Source organism: Pan paniscus, chromosome 15, assembly GCF_029289425.2.
Source record: "Pan paniscus chromosome 15, NHGRI_mPanPan1-v2.0_pri, whole genome shotgun sequence".
NCBI classification, from domain to species: domain Eukaryota; kingdom Metazoa; phylum Chordata; class Mammalia; order Primates; family Hominidae; genus Pan; species Pan paniscus.
The window spans coordinates 52,993,631-53,014,213 of NC_073264.2; the positions used below are offsets into that span (position 1 = coordinate 52,993,631).

The 20,583-nt window shown below is 39.3% G+C and overlaps 1 protein-coding gene across 4 annotated transcripts in view; it reads left to right on the plus strand.

The window, feature by feature from the left end:
* GNG2 (G protein subunit gamma 2) overlaps positions 1-20,583 on the plus strand; it is a 143,820-nt gene that overhangs the window by 33,827 nt on the left and 89,410 nt on the right. For 2 of the 4 annotated variants that reach the window (XM_057299696.1, XM_055097583.1), the window contains one exon: positions 17,902-17,942. The gene's annotated coding sequence lies outside the window, so the exon portion shown is untranslated. Of the gene's footprint in view, positions 1-659; positions 1,048-17,901; positions 17,943-20,583 lie in introns of those variants that run through there. The other 2 variants (XM_008957072.4, XM_014347576.4) reach the window with 2 other exon arrangements.

Consider the following 20,583-nt stretch of genomic DNA (forward strand, 5'->3'; position numbering starts at 1 on the left):
TGGGTTCTACCATATTACCTCCTAAGATGAAGGGAAGGGACTGGAGGATCATGAGGGTCCTTCAGCCCTACTAGTGTGTGTGGAATGGGGAGAGGAGTATTCAGTTTCTCTGTTGGGAATGTGCAGCATTCAGCACCACCTCATTCCTTCCCATCTATGAGAATCTTTTGGGAATAGTCCTCACTATTAGGCCTATAGGTAGCATTGCCTTGGTTTAGTTCCTGTGCCCCATAAGAACACTTATCAGGGCCATTCTTTTCTGAGCATGTGGGTTAAGTAAGATCTCAGTGGTAGTGGGACCTTGGAGAAATGAAGCCTCTGAAATGTTGTCCACAGAGAAAAATGCTGCAGTGAGAAGCTGCAAGCTGCAAGCTCCCAGCTAGCTGGCTTGATGGGGACCACAGTAAATCAGGAGGAACAGTGGAGGCTGGTGTGGGATCTCGGGGGCCAGAACCTGGCCAGGGGATGTTGACCCAAAGAAAAAAACAGCAGCAGCAGTAGAAACAACAACAGCAAGAACAACAATAGCAACAAGCCAGGTTCAGGCTAAAAAAGCAGGCAGTGTGCCAGGAAGGGGGCCGACTGAGCAGTGTGTGGAAGCTGTCGTGGAGGTGACCGTGGGGGGATGAGAAAAGGGGAAGGAAGGAACAGACAGCACCAGAGGGACTTGAACAAAGGGTGAAGGGGGATTAAAGTCAAATCACTGTCAGCAGCCCAGGAGCAGACAAAACCACCAGAGTAAGCCCTGAAATGGAAATGAGAGGGAAAAGAAGCAAGCCGCTAACAGCTACCAAGAAGAGGAGGAAGTGGGAGATGCGCTGCTTCCTGTAGAAAGAACGTTGATTGAAGACAAAGCTGGGTGGGGACTAGTCCCTGGGCTGCAGCCGCCGCTACACATACTCACAACGCTGCCGCCGCGCTCCGTGGGCAACTCCTACTACTGCTGGGCTGGGCTGGGCTGGGCTGGGCTGCGCCGGAGCTCGCCTGCACAGATCAGCTCCGGAGAAGGGAAAACCACGCTCCTCTGACCAAGCCTCGGGAGCTAAGGTAAATGAAACGTTTTCCATGTTGCTCGTTTTTAATTGAGAAAAACGACCGTCGCCTGTGGTTTTAAGGTCCGATTTCTAAGGGATGATAGAGACATCGCTTCAGGACTAGGGGAAATGATTAGATTCTTTTGGAAGGGTCTTTGAGAATGACCACATTTATGACACATTTGATTTTAAAAAAACCTCATCATCAGTGCTTAGATTTGATGACTAAACAGGCCAACATGCTAAATACAAGAAGCTGTTTGTATAGTTCTCTCGGAGGAAAACCAGGGCTGAGTCGAAATCCATCTGGGGCTGTGAAGCTGTGGTCTGGTCATCGGAGCCCGGCAGTCCCCTTGTTTTAGGGGAGTGAGTGGTGTAAAATATTAATTGCATTCTCTTTCTTACACATTGCACTGGGATATCTTCTGATTTGCAAAAATAATGGCTGTGATTTGGCTTTTGGGGGAGTTAAATTCTTTTGTACTTAGATTTTGCCAACAAAGGCTTGAATTGCGTATGTGAGGGGCAGTATTTACCATTAAAAAACAGTGTCTTCCTCCCTCAGCTTGTGCAGCTGCTTTCAGGATAACCTCAGACACAGCTATCATTTGCCAGTAGGTCTTATCCTAAAGTTGCATCCTTGTTCAAAGGAGCGTGGCGGGTTTAAGGCCAGTAACTTGTCCAGAATCAGATACGAGCATATGCATGGATTTTATGTTTATATGCATTTTATTCACCTCTAGGTCAAGGTGCATGTTAGCCTCGGTGAGGGACGAAATAAAAAAGTGCAGCTGGGTTGTTTCCTTACGCGAATATCTGGTAGATAGACTGAAGTAGTAAAACCAGAACATGATTTTTATTCTTCGATTTTCTTGAGCAAAGGATGTTCTTAATGAGAACCTGGGTCTATGACTTGTTCATATTTATGAATGATATGTAAAAGTACACTAAATAGGTCTAGCAGATGAGAACTGAGATTGTGAGATTCCTCTGACAGGATATATTAGAGAGTTTAATACCCTCATGCAGCACGATTTAAAGAATTAAGCTTTTTTAATCTTCAACAGAAAGTACAGTTAAGCAGTAAGTAGTCATTGATGAAAGGGTTTTTTTTTCTAGAGTTTCTATAATGAAAGGAGATAATTTTTCAAAAGAAAGAGAAAAAACTGCTTATAGTGGAGTAAAAATGAAAAAAAAGTCAATATTTTGACACTCACAAATTCTTGAAACATAGGTTCTTAGATACCAGATATGCTAGTTGAGAGTGTATGTATGTATATGCCTCCTCCTTTATCATCGTTCTAACTTGTTAAGAGCTATAGGGCTATTTTTAAGGCTATCTTTATGAAATCGATATGGCTTCTCAAAATCTGTGGAGTAGAAGCACATTTTGAGAGATGGGAAGCTTTTATAGCTACTAAAGAAAAAAAATGTCTATTTCTCAGAGGTTTTTTGCTCATTAAAGTAAACCTGCACCATGCCTAAGAGACAAAGTACTGCTAGTATTGAAACCATGGAACTCCTTGAAGGATTCACTGAATTTAATCAAACTTGTGGGCAAAACAAGTCGTGACATGGATTTTGCAGTTCCACTTCCTATTTGCATCCTAAAGGGAAGTATGTAAAGATCATCTTCTTAGAGAAGAGACCTAGGATAGATCTTCGATCCAGAATGACCCAGTGGAGTTCTAGAATCAAGCTGTGCATCATGAAATGAAGTAAAAAGTTGGCAACCTGAGCTGCATGGATGAGGACAGGCTTACCCTTTGGTACTTACTCCTCTGCAGGCTGTATTCACTAGATAATGCCAACACCCTACTTTGTTTGGGGAGGCACAGACAATCTGCATTACTCTTCTGTGTGTGTTTCACACATGAATAAGAAAATGAAACCTTGCCCGACTGGCATAGTAGAGTCGAGAGGGCCTTGCTATCTTTCTGAAAACAACTAAGAGGTGCCTATTTTCTCCACAGCACAAAACATTTGTTAATCGTTAAATTCCAGCTTGAAGCAGAACATTAGTGAGTAACAGCAGATCAGTAACTATGATGGTAGAATGTTTAGGAAAAAGATGAATATGCTTCTACATTGTAAAATGAAACTATTTCCACTTATTCTGGCCATATGGAATATTGAAAGACTTAATGATTTTTCCTGGGGTATTCACTGGCTTTTGAGGAGTAGACCAACACAGAAATTTTAATTGTGCTTTTTTTTTTTTTTTCTGCCATATGGCCAATGGCTGAATGGAAACATGACTCCATTATTTCATTGCCAGCCTTGGGCCTCATATGGTGGACATGTAGTGAATGTGTTTGGTTGACTGACTTTGTTTAGCCTGCTTCAGAAGGCAGGCCCAACTTTTAAGTCTAAAAGCTGTATAGTCAAAGTAGAAAGCCTGTTCATAAAAGACTTCTGTGGGTAGGAGAGAACACTGTGGAGTGAAAAGAACACAGGCTTTGGAGCCAGGCAGATCTGCCTCTGAAACCTATCACTGGTTCTTACTACTTACCTTGGTACATTAACTTAGGAACCTCAGTTTCCTCATTGTAAAGAAGGGCTAGTAATACATAATCAAAGTTTTTGTTTTGCTTTGTTTTTGCTTTTGTGTGTGGATAAGTGAGTGATTTCTACATAGAAGGTACTCGAATGTTATTTTTTTCTTCCTTGGTGGCATAAGGAAAAGTTAGCATATTCTTGGCCTTTACCATTGCCTCACAGGTTTAGGGAGACTTTTTTTATAGTGATAAAATATACATAACATAACATTTCCCATTTTAACTATTTTTTTAAGTATGCAGTTCTGTGGTAGCGAGTACATTGATGTGCTGTCATCACCACCGTCCATCCATAGAACTGTCTTTATCTTGCAAAACTGAAATTCTATACCCATTAATCAATACCTCCTCTTTCCCTCCTTCTCTCAGCTCCTGGAAACCCCCATTTTACTTCTGTCTCTATGAATGTGACCAAGTATCCCATATATGTGAAGTCATACAATATTTGTCCTTTTGTGACTGGCTTAAAACACTTAGCATAATGTCTTTAAGATTCATCAATGTTGTAGCATGTGCTAGAATTTCCTTCCGGTTTAAGCTGAATAATATTCCATTGAATGTATAGACTATACTTTGTTTATTCTCTTTTGATGGACACTTGGGCCATGTTTTGGCTATTGTAAATAATACTGCTATGAACACGGGTGTACAAATATCTGTTAGAGTCCCTGCTTTTACTTCTTTTGGGAACCCAGAAGTGAAAATGATGGAACATAGTAATTATATATTTAATTTTTGAAGAATTGCCATACTGTTTTCCATAGCAGCTGCACTATTTTACATTCCCACCAGCAATGAACAAGGATTCCAACTTCTCCACATTCTCATCAATATTTATTTTGTTTTTTATTTATGTTTTTGATAATAGCCATTTTAAGAGGTATGAAGTGGTATCTCTTTATGGTTTTGATGAGCATTTTCCTAATCATTAGTGATGTTGAGCATCTTTTCTTGTGCTCATTGGCCATTTGTATATCTTCTTAGAAAAATGTCTATTCATATTCCTTGCTGATGTTTTTCCCCAGAAATACTGTGTTGAGAATATTTGCAAATTTTTAATCAAATTTTTGAAGAGACATTTGCAAATGGCGGGATCTTTTAACATAATGTGTCATTAGATCATAATCATAATCTTCGTATTTAACCTCCTTTATACAACAGTATTATCCCTGCGTAAATAAAATACTCCTCTCAAAAGTAACATTTGAGATCAAAAGGACAGAGTAAGAAAATGGGCATAGCTTCTGCTAGTTGGTGATGTCCAGAACCTGATAGTGAAATTCAAACCTTTATTGTAGACAGTCACACCAGTGATTCTGCTGGTCAAATCTCAGACCAGGCTACCACTACGGAGGCCCTGGAGAGCTGTTTCTTCAGTGCTTTTCTGGTCCCCTCATTAGAGAAAAATGCTCAGTAGGTATCATGGTCAGAAAGGGAGGGGAGAAACTAAAGTACTAAATTGCTCTCAAATCCTTTATAAGGGGGAGCAGTAACTTGTAGGGAGGGGCTACAGTAGTTAAACAATACAACAAGTTTCTGAGACAACAAGTTTCTACTAATGAAGTGTGATCCTAACCAAAATTTCACTTTTAAAAATAACGAATCCTCTGTTTCCTTTTCCACGACAGATTTTACTCCTAATCCTTAAACTGGTGAGGCAGGGTATGGTGAGGCTGAGGAGAGCTGGGCAGAACAATTAGCAGGGACCCTATTGAATAGCAACAGTATCTTAGCTTTACGATGTGGGGCCAGACGTTGACCTTAAATGGTTTGAAGAGCTCCTGAATAATTAATGTTAACTTTCTGTAATGCACTTTGTCCATGTGCTGGGGGCCAGGGGTGGAGGGAAGTTTGCAAATAATGACCCCTAATTTTATTTAATGTGCACATCTATTCATTCTACAATTACTGGGAGAAGCCAGGTGCCTGTCTTTACTAGATCTGGGTGGGAGAGGAGAGTTGCAGAGCTGTGTTGAGGTTTAGTCTCCACCCTCCCACCCTCACCCCCAAGATGATGACTATGTTAATTAGCCTGATTTGATCATCACAATGTATACATGTATCAAAACATCACATTGTACCCCATAAATATACACAATTTTTATTTTTCAATTAAAAATATAATAAAAAAATTTATAAAGGACTTAGTCCCTGGCCTAGGACATGCTAGAATGGTAGAGCTAAAAATGATCTGGGGGGTGACCTAGCCTATATTGACCTCTTCATAAGGGATAATAAAATAGGCCTGGAATTTAGAGTTAAACAGTTCATTAATTCCTCACCTCCCAGTTACAACTCCATTTCACTTACCTCATATTAGGGCAAAGTCTTTATATGTTGTCACATTTAAAATTGTTTGTAAGACTAAAATATTTTGTTTAAAAAAAAAGAGTAGACGGTTTACATTTAGTACCCTATGTAAATATGGAGTTTCTGTGTACAAACTTGTTCAGGTGTAAAAGATGCCACTGTGGAATAAAGATTTAAATTTTCAGGTAAGAGTATTAGAGATATCTGTAAATATATGGTTCTTGAAAATTCTTATGTTAAAGACAACAAGTTGTATTTAGTGGGAGTCAGTGTTCAGACAATCTCTAGAGGACTTCATTAAACACTGAAAAAAAAAAAGGGAGCTCAATTCTCAAACTTTAGTGATAACATGTTTCTTAGAAGTGGTACCACTGTATACAGAGGCTGGAGATAAGACAGGATCAGCCCCTTTATCTCTTGGCAAATATGTGTAAACAGTCAAGCTGTTAATGAAAAAGCTTTGAAAAACCAGTCTCTTGACCACTTCTTCCCTGTTCCCTGGCCTTCCCTTGCTCCCTGGCCAGCCCGGGTGTGGGGTCAGGCATTCCCCTGATCCTCTTCCCAGGAACCCAGCACTCAGAGGTAGAGGAGAGGGGCTGAAAACTGGGCTGACTGGTTCTACTCTAGATTCACTGCATCTCTGCAGGGCCATTGCTGTTCTTTCAAAATTCTTTCCTTCTTCCTTTTTTATTTCACTTTTCACTCTGTCCTGTGCATTTTCAATGGAAACCATTCAACCAAGTCCCTACTGCCTTTATGCGTTAGAAGTGACCTCACCTTCTGTCTTTCTGAGAAGGCACATATTACAGACTTCCTCAACCTCATTCTTACCACCTTAGAATTTCCCCATGTCTTCCTTTATTTTAGATCATTTGAATTGCTGTCACAAATTACCAAAGATGAGGTAACCCAGAAACAACAGAAATCTTTTTTTTTTTTTACACTTCTATGGGCTGGAAAGTCCAAGATCAAGGTACTGGCAAATTTGATGTCTGGCGAAGGCCGTGGACAGCACTTTCTGTGGGTCCCCACATGACAGAAGGGGCCAGCTGGCTCTCTCCAGTCTCTCTTATAAGGGCACTAATCCCATTCATGGGACTCCATACTCATGACCCAATCACCTTCAAAGGTGGCCTCATGTCCTAATACCATTGCACTGGGGATCAGGTTCCAACATATGGGTATGTAGGGGGACAGAAACATCTGCATCATTCACATCATTCATTCTCCTCTTCCTCCTAAGTCAGATTAACATCATCTTTCCTTCAAGCCAAGAATAAACCCTCTACTTGGACTCTCTATCCCATTCCCTTTTAGTTTCTAAGGGATTATGTTGTGACAATAATTCTGTCTTTCCTACATATTTAGTTTCTTCTCTTTCTTGGTCCTTTCCTCTTTCCCTGTAAACATGCTTAGTTTTTCCATACGCACACAAAGTAATTAAGAAGTAGATGAAACAAATCTCCTACCTCTCTGCGGGCTCCAACTTCACTAACTTCAGTTCCTGCTCCCCAAATGTGAGTGTTCTCAAGATACGAGTCTTTGGCCATTTAATTTCTCCCTCTCCCTAATCAAATTCTGTCCTGTGCTTTTAGTCACTGTTGCTGTGTGGTTCAGTCCCAAATCTGATTAAGCATCCTAATCATTCACCTCCTCTCTCAGCTTGTACAGCAAGCTGCCTGCAAATTCACCAGAACATCCAACCCACAGAAAATGAAACTCACATGTCCAAAACTGTGCTCACCATCACCTTTCCCACTCCTCAAAACCAGCTCCTCACCTGATTTCATAATTGTTAATGACACCCCATTTATAATTACCTCAGTTATGACAATTCAACTTCACTATTTTCCTCACCAAGCACCTCTAGTTGCAGGAAGTTGCATGGCCCCTTGCAATTGTGATTGGGAAAATATCTTGATACTGACTCTTTTCCATGTTTATAGCCGGTGTCTTAGTTGAGGCCCTCCTAACCTCCAGCTGGGCTGACTTGTTTTTTGAGTTCTTTTCTCTCTGCCTGGGATAAGTTAGTTCCTGCTTCCCCTTCCATACTTTGTCCCCACAGTCTTACTTCTCTGAATAACCAAATTCCATCTGTCCTGTAAAGCTCAGTTCAAATGCTGCCTCTTTCATGAAGCCTCCCTTGGTTTCTTCCCTTTTTTCCTCAATAAAAAAACAATGCCTCCTCTGAAATCTTTTGTTCTTTCATCACAGCATCTAGCTCATTCTAGTGTGTATAACAGCAATCTGCATAATTTTTTTTTTTTGACCACACTCCAAGCTCTTTGAGGACAGCGGTCACATCTGGTTTCATCTTTGTCTTCCTTATACCACACAATGCAGTTTGTTTATCATTCATTTATTTAATGAACATTCTTGAGTGACTCATTTTTTGATGCAGAGTGGGCTAGACATAGTACTTGTCCTCTAAGAGCTCACAAACTCATGGGGAAAACAGACAAATACAGAAATATAATTACAATAGAATTAATCGATGTGTTCAAAGTCCTACTGTCTGCAATGTGCCGTGTGCTCGTCAAGATGCCAGGGAGACTAGGATGAACAAAATTGGTCAGTTGTTTTCTTGAAACTTACATTCGAGTATTGAGAGAGACTCAATAAACACATAAACCAGTGGTTTTTAGGTCTAACTACACATTAGAAATCACTGAGAGGGTAGTTTGAAAAAAATATCATGTCCCAACCTCACCTCAGAATAATTAAATCAGAATCAACCAGGATTGGAACCATTGACAGAAATGACTTACAATAAAAGAAAATGTCAAGTAGTAGTGAGTGCTTTGATGGATTGAAGTAGAAACAGGGTGAATGGTGGGACTGTGCCTATGCTGGCAGGGGTAATTGGGAGATTACTTTGTTGAGTAATCCCTGAAGGCCTCTCTGAAGAGGTGACATTTGAGTTGAGACCAAAATGATGCTGAGGAGTCAGCCATGTAAAGATATTGGGGCGAAGGGGGCTTGTGGAGAAGGTTTTGAGCAGAAGGTGCAGGTGCCTTTCTGAAATAAGAATGAGGTGAGATTTCAGAGGAAATGTGTCCTTCTTCACATACATGTTCTGTAATCTACAAAATATGTCTTTTCCCTACAGAAAGCAGCTTTTCAATAAACTTTGTGGACTCCAAATGCAGAACACTTGGCTGCTGTGTTGATTACTTGATCTGGGTTGGATTTTATTTAGTTCAAATTGATTTACACAGTCAGGAAGACTACTCTGTTTGATTACATTTTTTTCTCTACACTGCAATCAGCACTACACTACTTGTCTGAATTAAATACCATTCTTATTGTTTAAAATGACCTTAGGTACTTGATATTATCTTTATTTGAATAAAGAGGAGAACGCAATGACTTCTGCCCTTATTCCTGTTTTGGGGAACCAGGGAAAGCCTCCTAGAGGGGTCATTCAGACCACACAGAGTAAAGAAAGCACTAACTAATTTGAATAAGTGAAGACTAACATATGTCAAGAATTAAGTTGAGAATGAACATTTGTTAGGCATTCAGTTTGTGCTGGATACTTTAGCTAGTTTTTAAAATAACCCTACGAAATGAGGACAATATTTTTCTATCAGGATATTTCTGGCTGCTGATAAAGGAATGTCCCACTAAAATGGCGTAAACAATAGGAAATTGATCGCAAGACCTCTGATAGGAGGGTAGCTTCAGAGTTACTTATGTGGTAGCTGGATAATGTCCTTAGCAACCTGGATTCTTCCCTTCCTCCCACTGTGACACCTTCAGCAGGTTGATTTCCCCTCACTGTGTGGACATGGCGTCTACAATTTTGGAATTATAGGCATATTTCAATATGTAGAGGCATATCAAGGGGTGGCAGATTTCTTATGTGGCTCTTTCTGGTTTGTTGAGACAGGGTCTCGCTCTGTCACCCAGGCTGGGGTGCAGTGGCATGATCATGACTCATTGCAGCCTCAGCCTGCAGGTGGGAGGCTGATCCTTTCACCTCAGCCTCCTGAGTAGCTGGGACCACAGGTGCGTGCCACCATGCCCAGCTAATTTTTGTATTTGAGTAAAGATGGGGTTTCACCGTGTTACCCAGACTGGTCTTGAACTCCTGAGCACCATAGATCCACCCACCTCGGCCTCCCAAAGTGCTGGGATTACAGGCCTGAGCTACCTTGCCCTGCCGCGGCTCTTTTTAAAGTCACAGAAAATCTGTGTCCAGTGGAATTTCCACTCACAACTCACATGCTATATGTATGAGTAAGTAGGCAGACAGAACCACTGTGATTGGCTAATTTAAGAGTTTCCTCCCGAGGCCATGGAGCAGCCCAGCCTCTCTGAAGAACAAAGTCATCAGACCCCAGCAAAAGGGTCTGGTTCTATTAGCAAGGAAGAGGGGGTTAGTGGGTAGGCAGTCAATAGAGTTGGCCACTATTATTATTCCCATTTTATAAGTGAAGATATCCAGACTAAAAAGGTTAAATAACTGAGCAATATCATACAACATTGAATTGAACAAAGTTTCCATGCATTTCCCTTTGAGAAAAACACGAACAAAAGCCTTGTTTTTGGCTATATAACAAACCTGCACGTGTACCCCTGAACCTAAAAGAAAATATTAAGAAAAAAAAAACAGCTTGTTTTTGTTGTTAGCAATGATCTAGGTAGGCCAGAGGAAGAATCCTGGCGAAAAACACAGACTGGAGGAAGCTAGGCAAAGTAAAGAATAACCTTCTAAACAAAATATTCCAGAAGGAAATACATCAGGTCCTATAAAGCAATAAGAATGGCATTTAATTTAGACAACCAGCCCTGCATTTCTGCATTGTAAAATATATATATAATTAAATTGCATTTTCCTGACTGGTCATTTAAATCAATTTGGTCTATATAAAAATCTACCCTGGGCCAAGTAATGAGCTAGAGACGCCAAGCATTCTGTGTATAGTATCTGTCAGACTTAAATGAAAACCTTGTTTTCTCTAGAGAGGTAGGTATTTTGTTGATTACAGTACCTGTAAAGAAGAATGGATCATCTCTGGAATTTCTGATTATGAGTTATTTAGAAAATAGTTTCCACTTTCCAGCTCCGGAGGCAGCATATACAGTTCCATTACTGTCGCATTCTCTTTATGGTTGCTGCTTCCTACTTTGGCATTATATTTCAGAGGCTATGCACATGAGGCAGCAATAGTGAAAAAGGGAAATTTCAGTGGAATTGCTGTTATTACAGTGTTTTGACTACTTGTCTCTAAGGTGTATTTCTGTGCATGTTCTTCATAACAGACTAAGCATTAATGGTAGGAGTACTTTTTAAAATAAATGATGGAGTGCTTCCTACTCTTAGATTTGCATTTTTAAACAGGAAAGTAAGTTAATTCTAGACTTTGCCAACAGAGCTCTGTTTAAGGAGAGTATTTATCTGATCTATGTTAGAACCATATAAGAAAGATTGTGAAAAAATTTAAACCGAAAAAAACCCCTCACTTTCATTTTAAAGGCTTTATTTGGGAGAATTAAATTGGTCCTTTGCCGTTTTTTTAAACCTCATGAATGACGGTTGTGTTTAGGGAACATTGCTGTGTATGGGCATTAAGGCATTTCATTGACATTTTTATTTTTTCTTTGGAAAAAAGTTGATATTAAATAGTTCTATGACTTTTAAAATCAAAATAAGAAAAATTTAAGTAGAGGTGAAAATTCCTAGGCAAAAAAATAAAAGGTCCAACTAGTCTTTTCTTATTCATCTTAAAATAATCATAAAATACTGAAGTGTAGAAAAGTAACATTCAAAGATAACATGTAGGAGAGTGTAGCAGTTAAAGGACATTGGTTTAGAGTCAGAATTACTTGGGCAAATTGCTTAAGCTTTCTATGCCTCAGTTTCTTCATCTATAATGGGAAATAAGATAATATCTACTTCACAAAACTGACAGGAGAAAAATACATAATAAATGTGAAATGTTTATTTAGCAAGGTGCCTGAATTGTAGTGTAATTATTCAAAATAAATATATTATTAGTATAACTTACTGTTATCACAAATCTGCAGTAGAGTATCTTTTATTCTATCCAAGGGATTTGCACCAAATTCTGCAGAAGTGATTGTTATGGCCCAACATTAATCATAGGTGCTCAGACCTTGCAATAAGGCATCCCCTAAGGAAGCCTATTATTGTCGGATGTCGTTTTGACTTCATGAAGTAATAGTCTGGGTTTGTGCTGTTTGTTCAGGAATCCATGTGCTTAGCCATCAATATCTCCAGTTTTCCTTTCCAGCTCAGGATAGGCTTCCACTTCCCAGTCTGCTTTGGTTAGGTGTGGCCACATGCCTTGCCTTGGCCGGTGAAGTGAACAGAAGTGAGGTGCATCACTTCCTGGAAGAAGCCATAAGAACCGGCAGGTGAGTGCAGTGGTTGAAGGATAGAAGTGTTCTCTGCGCTCTTAAGCCTGGGTCATACTGTCAAGACAACACAAAGAGCATCTCTGCTAAACCGCAGTGGACATGGAGAGAAAGTGAGAGATAAGCTTTGCTCAAATAAGCCAGAGAGTTTTTGAGTTGTTGCCACAGTATAACCTAGCCTATATGGATTGAAACTCTCTGGTTTTCCCTTCAAACTCTAGAGAAAAAATATATTCTTGGTTACAGTACAGTAGCTATTTGGATACAATAATTTTAAATGACTATTTTTGTGTGTGTGTGTGTGTGTGTGTGTGTGTGTGTGTGTAATGTATTATATGTTAGCATCGAGGGATTTAAGCGAAATAGATTTATATAAATTCCACTTACATTTCTTTTAAAATAGGGTTTATTTCCACTTCACACAGAAGAAATCAACATATCAAAATTACTAGCATATATATGTTTTATTTTTTGTTGTCGTTTGAGGGAGTCCACTGTGATGCCGATGTTAGGACTCTGAACTGCAGGCCTGGTATAATCATTAGGTAATGTTCCCTCTCACTGACAGCCTTACCCAGAATGGTGCCTTGTGAAGCAAAGGAGCTTCCCAAGAGAAGATAACGCGCTGAGCCATGCCCATGGCCTTTGCCTCCCATGAGAAAATAGTCTTCCCTAAGCCCTATTGTGATGTTCCAGTTATAAACAATGGTGCTTAGTACATAGAAGGTCTAAAATGATATTTATTGAATAGAAGAGTGGAAGCAGTGCACTGTTCTCCAAATGTCTGGACTCTTTCATGTTTGCATTTTAAAAATAGATGCTGTTGTTTTGTAGATTTGTTTAAAAACATCTTGGTATTAAGACTGACATCTATTCTTTTATAACACTTTACATGTGGTCATGTACCCACAGATTTAGGCTGTTTTATTTTATATTTTTCACTACAGTTTATTTCACCTGATTATTTCATTTGGGTCTCTAAAACCACATTATGAAATACCTTAATTATTTAAATTAGGAACAGATTAATTATCTCCAGTGTACAAACTCAAATTAATTTCATTATAAACCTGAAGTTTAAATTGATTAATCTTGGAGTGTTTAAGGAACAAAATGGGTTTTTTTTCATCCTTAAGGAGAAAGGCATATTTGATTTGATGAATCTCTCTTCATCACACCAGTTATGATAATAGGCACAAGATATTTGCAAGAAAACTTCAGATGGATTTTATAAACCAGCCAGAAACCTGTGTGTCTGGGGCTTCTGGGGGAACAATCTGTGAGTCATTTTAAAAAACAAACACACTCATAATCACGGTGCATGTTGTTACCATGGTAATTAGGCCTGTTGAGTTGGCTTGCTTATGTTCCTGCAAAGGCAAGAGGGGGAGAGAAACTGAGAATTCAGAGCTTTGACTATTAGCTTCAATTTGCCTACTGCAGGAGAGAGTGAAGGGGTTTCTCAAGAATGCACTGGCACAGTCATTCTGAGAGGGAAGTGAAGAAACCCTGGCATCCTGCCTTTGTTATTGAATATAGGTTAGCCATATTAGTGTTGGATATTGTGGTTCACAAGGGAGAAAAGGATCATTTGGCATTCTCTTGGGAAAAAGGGGGAAAATAGTTTCTTTCTCTGATATATGACTTCATGTAAGTCTCTAAGGTCAACCTTGTGGAGTGTCTTGTGTGCCTATGCACAAGGTTTTAATGATCCTCTAAAAGGCACCAAATGCTGCTGATGAACATTATTGCAGGTTTAAATGATCTCAGCATATTATTCTAATCTGGTTAGAGGCTGGTTTTAATGAGGCCATTGTTTCAGATCTGATTCCCAAGTAGGCAAGATATCTTTTCTCTGTTTTATGGACTAGGTATGACTCCTTTATCTTGGACAGTCATCTTATAATGCAGGCCTGTGGGACACAAAGGAGACCAGGGAGGTTATGTGAGCTCTGCCAAATCTATTACTACTCCAGGGGAAAATAAAATCAAATTCTTGGGCTAGTGGAATTACTGTAGGAGAAATCCAGTATGATTCCATGTGAAGAACCAATAACACCCTTAAATTAAAGGTATGAGTGTACACACAAATCTGTTTTTAAGACTGTTTCTAAATTCACTTTAAGAAGTCTGGGGCCAGGCACAGTGGCTCACGCCTGTAATCCCAGCACTTTGGAAGGCTGAGGTGGGGCGGATCACGAGGTCAGGAGATCGAGACCATCCTGGCTAACGGTGAAACCCCTTCTCTACTAAAAATACAAAAAATTAGCCGGGCGTGGTGGTGGGCGCTTGTACTCCCAGCTACTTGGGAAGCTGAGGCAGGAGAATGGCATGAACCCGTGAGGAGGAGGTTGCAGTTAGCCAAGATTGTGCCACTGCACTCCAGCCTGGGTGATAGAGCGAGACTCCGTCTCAAAAAAAAAAAAAGTCTGGCTGGGTGTATTTGGCTTACGCCTGTAATCTCAGCACTTTAGGAGGTTGAGGCAGAAGGATTGCTTGACCCCTGAGTTTGAGACCAGCTTGGGCAATGTAGAGACACCCTGTCTCTACAGAAAATAAAAAAAAAATAGCTGGGCGTTGTGGTGCACACCTGTGGTCCCAGCTACTACTTGAGAGGCTGATGCAGGAGGATTGCTTGAGCCCAGGAAATTGAGGCTGCAGTGAGCCACGTTCACACCACCGCATTCTAGCGTGGGTGACAGAGCAAGACTCTGTCTCAAAAAAAAAAAAAAAAGTCGGGTATCTTCTGAAATGAATAATTATAATGCATTGACTAAAGTTTTACTGCTTAGAATATGCCTCAATCAGATTTTAAAGCAGAACTTTTTAAACTATAGATTTCGTTTTTCCTCTCATATGTGGAAAGAAGGTACATGTTGCCCAAACTTTATTCTATATTTAATTTTCTTAACATTAGTAAACAAAACTTAACTTAGTTTTTTTCTGATCATCAAAGTAATTCATACTGATTATTGAAAAATGTGGAAATTATTGAAAATTTGAAAGAAAAAATAAAAATGGCTCCATCTATTAATTAAATTGTTAGTTGAACTACATGTAACAGTGGCCTGATTTCACAGTGGCTAACATAAGTTAGAAGTTACTTCTTTTTAATGTAACAATCCAGACATGGATGGCCCAGGACTGGTAAGGTAGCTGTGCTCCACAAGATCATGCAGGGAGCCAGGCTCCTTCTATCCTGTTGTTCTATCATTCCTATGAGGTTTCTCTTGCTTTCATTGTCTAAGGTGGCTTGTCACAAAGGCTCTGCTATAACCGGCAGGATGGAAGAAGTTGGAAGGGGAGGCCCTGACCCAGAAGTTACACATACCACTTTTGATGCTGTACCATTGAATTTTGTCACATGACTGCATACCTAGCAGCAAGGGAGGTTGGGGAAAGTAGCTATTATTGATATGTAGGTGCTTAGCTTAGAATTCTATTAAAACCATGGAAGAAGATGAGAGCAGATGTTGGGGTATATCTAGCAATTTCTGCCACTTTTGTTATTCTGTTGAACAGAGGAAATATATTGTTTAGATTTTGATGTATTTTCTTCCAGTCTTTATGTATCAGAAAGATACTATGTATAATTATACTAAAAAATGTGTTATATAATACAACTTATATTTTGTATATAATACATGTTAGTGCATATATATTAGAAAAATATATTAAGACATAGAAAATATATATTAGAAAAAATATGTAAATATGTATATTAGAAAATTGTTGAGTTCACACTATATATAATATTTTATATTTTTTACTTTAAAATTTAAATGACAATGCATTTTACATTCTTTTTACTTTATAATAAAATAACCTTATTTTAAGTTACTTTTTAAAGTAACAATATTTATTAATTTTAAAATAAAGTTAAGTAAAAAGAGAATATAAAATGCATTTTTTCATCATTTAAACATTTTTTTCTTTTTTCTTTTTTTTTTTCTGAGACAGACTCTCACTCTGTCACCCAGGCTAGAGTACAGTAGCATGATTATGGTTCACTATAGCCTCACTCTCCTGGGCTCAAGCTATCCTCCCACCTCAGCCTTCCAAGTAGATGGGACCACAGGTGTGCATCACCATGCCTGGCTAACTTTTGACTTTTATTGTAGAGAATATGTCTCGCTCTGTTGCCCAGGCTGGTCTCAAACTCCTGGACACAAGTGTTCCTCCCTCCTTGGCTTCCCAAAGTGCTGGGATTACAGACATGAGCCACTGCACCTGGCCCATTTAAATTTCTTGTATTCATTGTTTTAAAATTTTATCATGTGGAGTTTCTGTTTTACTTAATAGGTTGAATTATTGATATTTAGGCTATTTCTTAACACCTTGATAATTCTTCTTTGTCCACATTGTGGGTTTGTTTTGGTTAAAGTCATGGAGTGGCATCACTAAAACAACGACTGAGAACATATTTGGGTCCCTTGATAAACAGGACCAGACGGCCTTCCAGAGTAGTTGTGCCAGCTTCCACTATCACCAATAACAAATGAGTGCCGGGCCCAGAACCCCCTTGAACAGGCTTATTTTGCATGTCCCACCTAGTCTTTGTTACCCAAGGGTTCATTCTCCGAAAATAAGTTGTTTTTAGCCCTTGGCTTTTTTTTTTCTTTTTGCTGTCATTAATCATGAGATAATGGTTTTCTAATAACTTTAGCCCATTTAAAAACATACGGCCCCTATGGTAGTCTGGGAATATAATTGGTTGGGTTGAGATTGTAGCACACAGGCCAGTCTCAAGTAATGTGAGGCCTCTGGAGACACTGATGTTCGTTTGGCCCTAGAACCCCTTGCGAATTTGAGTTCCACCCTCATTCATACTATTATAGATGTGAGATATCTCTTTGTTCGCAGACACTGCAAAATAGGAATGGGAAAGTGTTCCTTGAGGCTTTAGCAATTCCCTTTGAGCTGAGTGCTCTAAAGCTTTTCATGAATAAAGAAGCTCATCTACACAGGAACTTTCTCCCGTAGGAACCACACTCGGCACTGGACAAACGTAGGCCACTCTGCCTGATAGCCACAGAGGTCATTAGTGGCTAAGGGCATAGGTGTCTTCTACTTCTAAACAGCCTATAGAAGCTGTGGGTGCCAAAGATACTCTTATAACCACCACCGTGTCCTCCACCCTCCTAAAGGGCCAGATACACACAAACTGTATGCACTCAAACTCTGTCCCTAATACCTGGAGCAAGAGTGTGTTGGTCTCTGCTGCTTTGGTCATGCTCGGAGCAAATTAGATTCGGTCAGGAGGAAAGATTGTTCTTATTCATTCCATCGGTATACAGCCTCTCCCACCAAGGACTCTGCTTCCTCTAGGTTCCTAAGTGGCCTTTGTGTTTTCATGTTTTCTTGCATGCTAGGAGATTTCACAAAGAAAGGGACTCCAATTTCACAAATCTATTTCTTAAAAGAAAGAGAGTTAATAAAAGGTTCATTTCTAGGCTCTGAAATGTAAACCTGTGAGACCTCCTGCCCTTGTAACTATATTGCCATTACCACCCACCCCCGTTTCAGAAACTTCATTCATTCTACTTATCCAGCTCTTGTGTATCATGTTATTTTTCCTTTTAAAAAATTCGTTTTTCTCTCTGCTTTCTCAACAGCCAGATCTGCCAGTGAGCCTCAGGCTTTAGGAACTGAAGAGGTAAGAATTCCAAAATATTTTCTTCTAGAATCTTGAATTTAACCAGAACTTAAAGAGGAAAAAAAATGTTAAGTGGTCTATAGATGAAAGCATGTGATGTTTTATTGAAAGAAACAGTTATAGAGTCCTTATCAATATTGACATGACTTCAGAATTTAAAGAAAAAATGGCTGTCTTTAATGATAGTTAAAATTGATTTTCATCCAGAATTTTTTCATTTTCTTCTAAAAACCTGAGTTGGAGAGCCTTTGAGGCTGCTGTCTTAACAGAATGTATCCTTACGGCACAAACATGATTAATAGGTGGCAGACATTGAGGGCATACCCTGTGCAAGATAAAGCCTCAGATGAGGCTGATTAGGTCAGGGAAAGGTAAACTCTGTTCTTAACAGATGGTTGTAAACATTGTAAGGGCTTTTCCAGCAGCAGCAGCAGCAACAACAACAACAAGAGGTCAATCTAATGCTATTGGGGTTTCATCTTGAAGAAGCTTACTTAGCTTTTGGAACTAGCTATAGCATTTGAGTCTTGTTCTAGACTTGAAAGATAACCATAATCCTAGACAGGTGATAACGTGTTTGCCCACTCCAAGATACACAGTTTTCTCTAGTCAATGACTTAGATTCCCCTCCCCCACCATTTTAAAATGTAACTTCATTATGAAAAATGCCAAGTGTGTACCAAAGTAGAGAGAATAATATAATGAACGCCTACATCCCCATCACCCAATTTCAACGGTTGTCAACTCGTGGCTGGGATTGTTTCATTTCTACCTCTACCTACTTCTCTTCTTTCCCCATCGGAGTATGGGTGCTTGCTGAATTGTTGGGCTTTTAATTGTTTATTTACATAACTGTTTAGGGGATACAGCAAGTGCTAAAAAAAAATAAAACCTACTCATAACCTGACTTGCTTTACTGGAGCTAGTCATCCATCCATTTATGCATTCAGCAGGTATTTATTTCATGTTTACTAGGTATCAGTCCTTCCTTAGGATAAGAGGATCGATTTTCCTCAACTCATATTTATAAGGTCTGCAAATTTGGACTTTGGATATCTCCAAATGAGGTGATCTGTCAGAGATGTACTGACCTATACATGTATAGCTTTTGCTGCCCTATAGTCAAGTTCTTTTGAATTTAAGTACCTAATGTCTTTCAGGTGAGGGCTGAGACATCCCATATTCTATCAAATGTTACTAATAATGACTCTTTTATAAGCATCTGATGTTCTTTGAGTTGATTTCTGTCATGCTGATAAGTATGCTTAAATTTTTCAAATCAATCCAAGCAGAGTTTGTCAATGGGGTTTGCTGGCACGTCCAATGGGACAATTCTTCATTATCATCTTTGGTATCCCTGTCCTTGGTTCACAAAAGGCTGTGGCATCTTCCAGTCATTGTGACATCCAGAGCACTCTAGGGAGACGTTGTGAACATTGTGAACTACCGTGTCTTTGCACACAAATTTAAAGAGGTTATTTGGCATATTCCACTCACCTAAAAGCATTTTTTCTTCATACAAAATCAGTGGTTTCAGTTATGCTCAGTAGTTCCTTATGTAAGTAATCTCTGTGCTAACAAACGCAAGAAGCTAAGCAAAGTAGACAAGTAAAAGGAAGTATTGTTCTGTACTGTCAGGGGGATTTTGATTATATTTGGTCTAGGGCTAAATTTAGTTTTCAAAGTATATACATGGAAAAAAATTAAACATGAGGTAATGGTCAAATATTGAAGTTAGAAGCAAAATACCACCAAGGCATTATTGAACAGCAACTGTGATTAAAGGTGTATTAGTTTTCTATGGCTGCTGTAACAAATTATTACAAACCTAGTGGCTTAGAACAACACAAATGTATTATCTTACCATTCTATAGGTTAGGTTCTATAGGGATTTCACTGGGCTAAAAGCAAAATATCAACAAGACTGTGTTCCTTTCTGAAGGCTCTCTGGGTTGGATTTATTTCCTTGCCTTTTACAGCTTCTAGAGCTTCCTCCATCTTCAAAGCCAGTAGCATTGCCTCTCCATGCGTCTTTCTACCATAGTCCCATCTTCTTAATTTTTAGCCAGGAAAGGTTCTCTGATTTTTTAAGTATCTGTGTGATAAGATTGAACATACCTGGATAAGCCAGGCTAATCTCCTCATCACCAGGGCCTCCATTTAATCACATCTTTGAAGTCTCTTTATCTGTAAGGTTATGTATTTACAGGTTCCTGGGATTAGGACTGAACATATTTGGGGCCTATTATTCTGCCTACTACAAAGTCAAAGAGACTAATTCTTCAGAAAGGTAGAAATGCTTCAGGTAGCAGACCATCTAATGTCTAATTATATAGGATTAAAACATTAAGGTTTCCGACTTTGATGAAGCCAATTCTCATCTTGACTCTACAGTTCTCATTTCGTAGGTCCAGGTACTGAAGACTTTTGATTTTCTTGAAGTGTCTGGCATTGGATCAAGGGGACTGGTTGAAGTCCAATGGCTCCTTTCTTGCCCAGACTTTTGGGTACTATAGGTATGGCCCCTAGAGAGTATGCTGCTTTTGTCATTTCTCCAACTCTGGAGGGTTTGCCTACAGTGTGCAGGTTACAAGGTCTTGAACAGAACCAAAGAAATGTGAGGTTTTTATTTTATGCTGTT